Below are 7,889 nucleotides of genomic sequence, written 5' to 3'. Positions count from 1 at the left end.
CTTGGGCTGAGCTTGATCTATCCACGAGCTGAGGCTTTTCTTGGAGTTGAACGCCAAGTTGTAACATGTTTTGGGCGTTCAACTCCGGGTCGTGACGTGTTTCTGGCGTTTAACTCTAGACAGCAGCATGTACTTGGCGTTGAGCGCCATTTTACATCATCAATTCCCGAATAAAGTATGGACTATTATATATTGCTAGAAAGCTCTGGATGTGTACTTTCCAACGCCGTTGAGAGCGCGCCATTTGAAGTTCTGTAGCTCCAGAAAATCTATTTTGAGTGCAGGGAGGTCAGATTCCAACAGCATCAGCAGTCCTTTTGCCAGTCTTTTTCAGAATTTTGCTCAAGTCCCTCAATTTCAGCCAGAAATTACCTGAAATCACAGAAAAACACACAAACTCATAGTAAAGTCCAAAAATATGAATTTAGCATAAAAAATAATGAAAACATCCCTAAAAGTAGCATGATCTTACTAAAAATTACCTAAAAACAATGCCAAAAAGCGTATAAATTATCCGCTCATCAAACACCAGGTTGTAACCTGTTTCTGGCGTTGAACTCCATCTTGCAATCTGTTTTTCGCGCTGAACGCCAAACTGCAACATGGAACTGGCGTTGAACGCCAGTTTACACGTTTATCTTCGAGCAAAGTATAAACTATTATATATTGCTGGATAGCCCTGAATGTCTACTTTTTAACCCAATTGAGAGCGCGCCAATTGGACTCCTGTAGCTCTAAAAAATCCATTCCGAGTGCAGGGAGGTCAGAATCCAACAACATAGCAGTCCTTTTTCAGCCTAAATCAGATTTTTGCTTAGCTCCCTCAATTTCAGCTAGAAAATACCTGAAATTACAGAAAAACACACAAACTCATACTAAAGTCCAGAAATACAAATTTTGCCTAAAAACTAATAAAATTATACTAAAAACTAACTAAAACATACTAAAATCTACATGAAATCACCCCCAAAAAGCGTATAAAATATCCGCTCATCACAACACCAAACTTAAACTGTTGCTTGTCCTCAAGCAACTAGATAAATAAAATAGGATAAAAAAGAAATTAAGAAGCAATAATATCTCAGAGTTTCAAGTGAAGCTCAGATTCTAATTAGATGAGTGGGACTAGTAGCTTTTTGCCTCTGAATAGTTTTGGCATCTCACTTTATCCTTTGAAATCCAGAATGATTAGCATCCATAGGAACTTAGAATTCAGATAGTATTATTGATTCTCCTAGTTTAGTATGTTGATTCTTGAACACAGTTACTTTATGAGTCTTGGCCGTGGCCCTAAGCACTTTGTTTTCCAGTATTACCACCGGATACATAACTGCCACAGACACATAACTGGGTGAACCTTTTCAGATTGTGACTTAGCTTTGCTAGAGTCCCCAATTAGAGGTTTCCAGAGTTCTTAAGCACACTCCTTTCCTTTGGATCACGACTTTAACCACTCAGTCTCAAGCTTTTCACTTGGACCTGCATGCCACAAGCACATGGTTAGGGATAGCTTGATTTAGCCGCTTAGGCCTGGATTTATTTCCTTGGGCCCTCCTATCCATTGATGCTCAAAGCCTTGGATCCTTTTCACCCTTGCCTTTTGGTTTTAAGGGTTGTAGACTTTTTCTTTTTCTTTATCCAATGATTCCTCTCTTTTTTTTTCACTACTTTTTCTTGGTTCAAGAATCAATTTTATGATTTTTCAGATCGTCAATAATATTTCTCTTGTTCATCATTCTTTCAAGAGCCAATACTTTTAACATTCATGAATTTCAATATCAAAAAATATGCACTGTTCAGGCATTCATTCAGAAAACAAAAAGTATTGCCACCACATATAAATAATTAGAATTTTCCTTAATAAGAACTCAAAATTAAATTACCTCTTTATTCTAAAAATCTACTATTTTATTCATGTTTGATGATGATGAGAAAAATAAATTATAGCTTAATTGGAAATAAANNAACAACTATCACAGAATTAAAGCTAAGATTAGGACTCAACAACCTTTATTTTGGGAAGTGGATGTTCCTCTAGTCTGTAGGGTGCTTGATCCTTCGAGAGATAATTTCTGACGCTTCAGTTCCTTCAAGTCAAGCCTTTGCTCTTCTTGTTCCCCAAGCAGTTTGCAAAGCATGCTATTTTGATTATTTTGTTCTTCCTTTATTTGGTCCATAGCTTCTTGCAACTTGGTAACCAATGCTTCAAGATGCTCCCAGTATTCAAATTGAGGAAATTCTGGGAGGAATTCCTGTGCTCTCCTCTTGATGGGGTCATCCTGCACTTGTTGTTTTTCCATTGATGTTTTGGTGATTGGTCGCTCAACTGAGATATACTCAGTTATTCCCATCTCTACTCCAGCATCTTTACATAGCATAGATATTAAGCTAGGATAAGCCAATTTGGCATCTTTGGAGTTCTTGTTTGCAATTATGTAAAGTTCACATGAAATCAACTGATGAACTTCCACTTCTCTTCCTAACATAGTGCAGTGGATCATCACTGCTCTTTTAACGATAACCTCAGAGCGGTTGCTAGTGGGCAGTATAGAATGCCCAATGAAGTCCAGCCAGCCTCTGGCGACTGGTTTGAGATCTTCTCTCTTGAGTTGATTTGGGACGCCCTTGGTGCTGGTGGTCCACCTGGCTCCAGGGAGGCATATGTCCTCTAGAATCTTGTCCAGGCCTTTATTTGTTCTCATCATTCTCCTATTAAAGGAGCCTGGGTCATCTTTCAACTGAGGTAGCTTAAAGATCTCCCTGATTTTATCAGGGTGGATGTGAACAATCTTTCCTCTGACCAAGGTTCGATAGTCATAGATAGCAGTTCCATATATTCTCTGCCTGTCTGTTTGCCACAGATTAGCGTAGAATTCCTGAACCATGTTTCTTCCCACCTTTGTCTCAGGATTAGCTAGGATTTCCCAGCTCCTGTTTCGAATTTGCTCTTGGGTATCCGGATATTCATCTTCTTTCAGATCGAATTTGACTTCCGGGATCACTGACCTTTGACCCATTATTTTGTAGTAATGGTCTGAATATTCTTTGGTTAAGAACCTCCCTTGATTCCAAAATGGTTTTGGAATACTCTCTTTCTTGCCTCTTGGAGTAGGTTGTTTTCCTTTAGGAGCCATGATCTTAGTGGGTATGGTTTAGTGATCACGGATAAACACACCAAACTTAGAGGTTTGCTTGTCCTTAAGAAAAAGAAAAGAAAGGAGAGGGATAGAAGGAGAGCTTGTTTTCGAATTGTTGAGGAGAGGAGAGAGGCCGAATGTGGATTTAAAGGGAGGGGGTGGGTTTTCGAAAATTTTGAAGAAAGATAAGATAGAAGATATGATTTGTAAAAGATAAATATGATAGAAAAAAAGATATAATTGAAAATTGAAAAGATATAGAAGATATTTGAAAAAGATAAATCTGAATTTTAGAAAAAAGATTTGGGATTAATTTGAAAAGATAATTGAGTTTTGAAAAAAAATTGAAAAGAAGTTGGATGGGATTTGAAAAAGGATTTGTGTTTATGAATTAAGATACATTTGATATTTTTGAAAAAGGGATTTTAGAAATTAGGATTAAAATTTTTGGAATTGAAGAATGAGAGTTTGTAACATGTTTATGCAAGAAATCATGAATTGAAATATGAAAATTGAAAAAAATTGTGAAGTAAAAACGAATTTACCTCCTCCCCATAATCCTGGCGTTAAACGCCCAAACGCTGCATGTTTTGGGCGTTTAACGCCCATTTGCAGCTTCTCCTGGGTGTTCAACGCCCAGCTGTTGCTTCTAGCTGGTGTTGAACGCCAGGAACTCCTTTGTCACTGGGCATTTTTCTGAACGCCCAGGACACTGTAAATCTGGCGTTAAATGCCCAGAAGGTGCTTCTTTCTGGCGTTCAACGCCCAGAAGATGCTTCTTTCTGGCGTTTAACGCCCAGATGGCTATCCTTACTGGCATTGAACGCCCAGTAGATGCTTCTTTTGGGCGTTCAACGCCCAAGACAGCTCTTACTGGCTTTTTCGCACCAGTGAGCTTCCTTTTTGCTGTTTTATCCTACGAATCCTTCTGTAACTCTGTGAATTCAAGCAATCGCTATTTTACCTTGAAGATAATTGACATAAACCTGTAAAAATCAATTAATTAACAAATAAGCTTTGTAAAATGTTGGGTTGCCTCCCAGCAAGCGCTTCTTTATTGTCTTTAGCTGGACTATTATTGAGCTTTAATCAAGTCTCAGTTTTGAGCATTCTTGCTCAAAATTGCTTTCAAGATAATGTTTGACTCTCTGTCCATTAACAATGAACGTTTTGTTAGAATCATTATCCTGAAGCTCCACATATCCATATGGTGACACACTTGTAATCATATATGGACCTCTCCACTGGGATTTCAATTTCCCGGGGAATAATCTGTGCCTAGAATTAAATAGCAGAACTTTCTGCCCCGGCTCAAAGACTCTGGATGACAGTTTCTTATCATGCCATCTTTTTGCTTTCTCTTTGTAAATTTTTGCATTTTCGAAAGCATTGAGTCTGAATTCCTCTAGCTCATTTAACTGGAGCAATCGTTTTTCTCCAGCTAACTTGGCATCAAGGTTTATGAATCTGGTTGCCCAATAGGCCTTATGTTCCAGTTCCACTGGCAAGTGACAGGCTTTTCCATACACCAGCTGGTATGGAGAAGTTCCTATAGGTGTCTTGAATGCTGTTCTGTATGCCCACAGAGCATCATCCAAGCTTCTTGCCCAATCCTTTATACGGTTAATCACAATCCGTTCCAGGATTCTTTTAAGTTCTCTATTAGAGACTTCAGCTTGCCCATTTGTCTGTGGATGATATGGTGTAGCTACCCTGTGGCTAACTCCATATCGAACCAAAGCAGAGTAAAGCTGTTTATTGCATAAATGAGTGCCCCCATCACTGATTAGTACTCTAGGGATACCAAATCTGCTGAAGATGTGTTTCTGGAGGAATTTCAACAATGTCTTAGTATCGTTAGTAGGTGTTGCAATAGCTTCCACCCATTTGGATACATAATCCACTGCTACCAGAATATAAGTGTTTGAGTATGATGGTGGGAAAGATCCCATGAAGTCAATACCCCATACATTAAACAACTCAATCTCCAAGATTCCTTGTTGAGGCATGGCATAACTGTGAGGCAGATTGCCAGATCTTTGGCAACTGTCACAAATAAGTACAAACACTCGGGAGTCTTTATAAAGAGTAGGCTAGTAGAAGCCACATTGGAGGACTCTTGTGGCTGTTCGCTCACTTCCAAAATGTCCTCCATACTATGATCCATGGCAGTGCCAGAGGATCTTCTGTGCTTCTTCTTTAGGCACACATCTACGGATTACTCCATCTGCACATCTCTTGAAGAGATATAGTTCATCCCAAAGATAGTACTTTGCATCCATGATTAATTTCTTTGTTTGCTGCCTACTGTACTCTTTAGGTATGAATCTCACTGCCTTGTAGTTTGTAATATCTGCAAACCATGACACTTCCTGGATGGCAAAGAGGTGATTATCCAGAAAGTTTTCAGAGATCTCAGTAAGAGGGAGGGATTCTGATGATTGGATTTTTGATGGTTTAGAATTTCACAAATGAATTCTCGTTGCAAGTATAGTTTCTAAACCAAACAATAATCTTCTCATACAAAAAGTTGTTTGTCACTAAAACAAACCCCTAAAATTATAAACCGAAGTATTCAAACCTCGGGTCGTTCTCCCTAGGAATTACAATAAAGTGTCTTGTTATTGGTTAGAAATGTGTTTTGGGGTTTTGGATAAGAAGCATGAAAAGTAAATTGGCCAAGAGGAACAAAATCTAACTAATAGCTATAAGAGACATTTCATCAAACACATAGAGTGCAATACAAGTAAACACATGAATTTGCAAGAATTAAGGAGAGATCTAACTACAAAGGCAAGAGGTCCACAATATAAAACCAAATCAATCATAAAACAACAAAGAACTTACCAATTGCATTGAAGGAGAAATGTAGATCTACAAAAGAGAATTCACAAACTACAAACAAAGGAAGTACATTAGAAGAAGAATTCTACAACTACAATAGAGGAGAGGAATGAAAATTGGAAGAGAGAAGAAGAAGAAATACATCTAGATCTAAGAACTAACCTAATCCTAATTCTAGAGAGAAGAGAGAGCTTCTCTCTCTAGAAACTAACTAAAAACTAAACTATGACTAATGGTAACTAACTTATTCATCCCTCTTCAATCCTTGGCTTAAATAGCATCAGAAATGAGTTGGATTGGGCCCACAAGGCTTCTAAAATCGCTGGCCACATATTGCTTTAAGTGGATCATATGGCAGCAACGACGCGTGCGTGTACAGTGCGCGTGCGTGTCACCATACGTGTAGAAACTATGGCAAATATTATATTGTTTCGAAGCCCCGGATGTTAGCTTTCCAACCCAACTGAAACCGCATTATTTGGACCTCTGTAGCTCAAGTTATGGTCGATTAAGTGCAAAGAGGTCGGCTTGACAGCTTTTGCGATTCCTACATTTCTTCATGAGTTCTCCATTTTTACATGCTTTTCCTTCATTCCCTTGGTCCAATTCTTGCCTCCTAAATCTGAAATCACTTAGCAAACATATCAAGGCATCTAATGGAATCAAGGAGAATTAGATTTAGCTATTTTAAGTCCTAAAAAGCATGTTTTCACTCTTAAGCACAATTAAAGGAGAAGTTATAAAACCATACTATTTCAATGGATAAATGTGGGTAAAAGGTTATAAAATCCCCTAAATCAAGCACAAGATAAACTCTACAAATGGGGTTTATCAACCTCCCCACACTTAAACCAAGCATGTCCTCATGCTTAAACCAAGAATGAAGTAAAGGGCATGGCATTTATTCAATGGAACTAACTAAGTGCAATCTACTTATATGCAACTATCTAAATGAATGCAATTGCTTGGTCAAAATAAATCAATTCCCAAGAAGCATATATGCACAAGGGCTAAGGGCTGACAAACCTAATCCACAATTGAATTGAGTTATTAAATATTTTTACAAACTTGCATGAAACGTGATACTCATAGGTGGAAACATGTAATTGAGCATCAAACCCTCACCGGATGTGTTTGCGCTCTATTCACTCAAGTGTTTAGGGTTGATTCTCTCAATTCTCCCCTAATCATGCTTTCCAAGATTTGTTCTTCTTCTAAAAATCAACAATTACTTTATGCATGCATACAATTATCATGAGGTCTCTTCTTTAGGTTGTAATGGGGTAAGGGTCAAGGTAGGACGCATATTTGGTCAAGTGAGTTTGAAGTTTGAATCTTTGATAAGCTTAGACTTCCCACCTAACCTATGACATCCTATATAATTAAGCTCTAACCTAACTACCTATTTTGCACTTTTTCACTCATGTATCCCTTTCTGTTTCACAACACTCATGCATTGATTTTATTGAGCTACACTTTGCTTTGGGGCATTTTGTCCCCTTTTTATTTCTTTCTTTTTCTTTTATTTTTCTATTTTTTTCTTTTCCATATTATTTTTCTTTTCTTTTTATTCTTTTGTTTTTCTCATTTTTTTTCTTTCTATATACAAGAACCTCAATGCATAAGGTTTTACATTTGATCAATACATGAGCATGTACCCAATTCCCAATATTTTCAATAAAAACATCAATGCATAAGGTCTATACATTTGATCAATACATGAGCATGTACCCAATTCCCAATATTTTCAATAAAAATACAAAACTACCCTTTTATTCACCCAATGTCCCAAGATTCCCACACTTGAATGATACTCACACATACTTGCCTAAGCTAATCAAAGATCCAAATTAAGGACATTTATTGTTTTCCGCTTTAGGCTTGTAATGTGCTAAAATTAAGAACAAG

Source organism: Arachis duranensis, chromosome 1 (genome assembly GCF_000817695.3).
Source record: "Arachis duranensis cultivar V14167 chromosome 1, aradu.V14167.gnm2.J7QH, whole genome shotgun sequence".
Taxonomy (NCBI): domain Eukaryota; kingdom Viridiplantae; phylum Streptophyta; class Magnoliopsida; order Fabales; family Fabaceae; genus Arachis; species Arachis duranensis.
Note: the sequence above shows the minus strand (reverse complement) of the source record.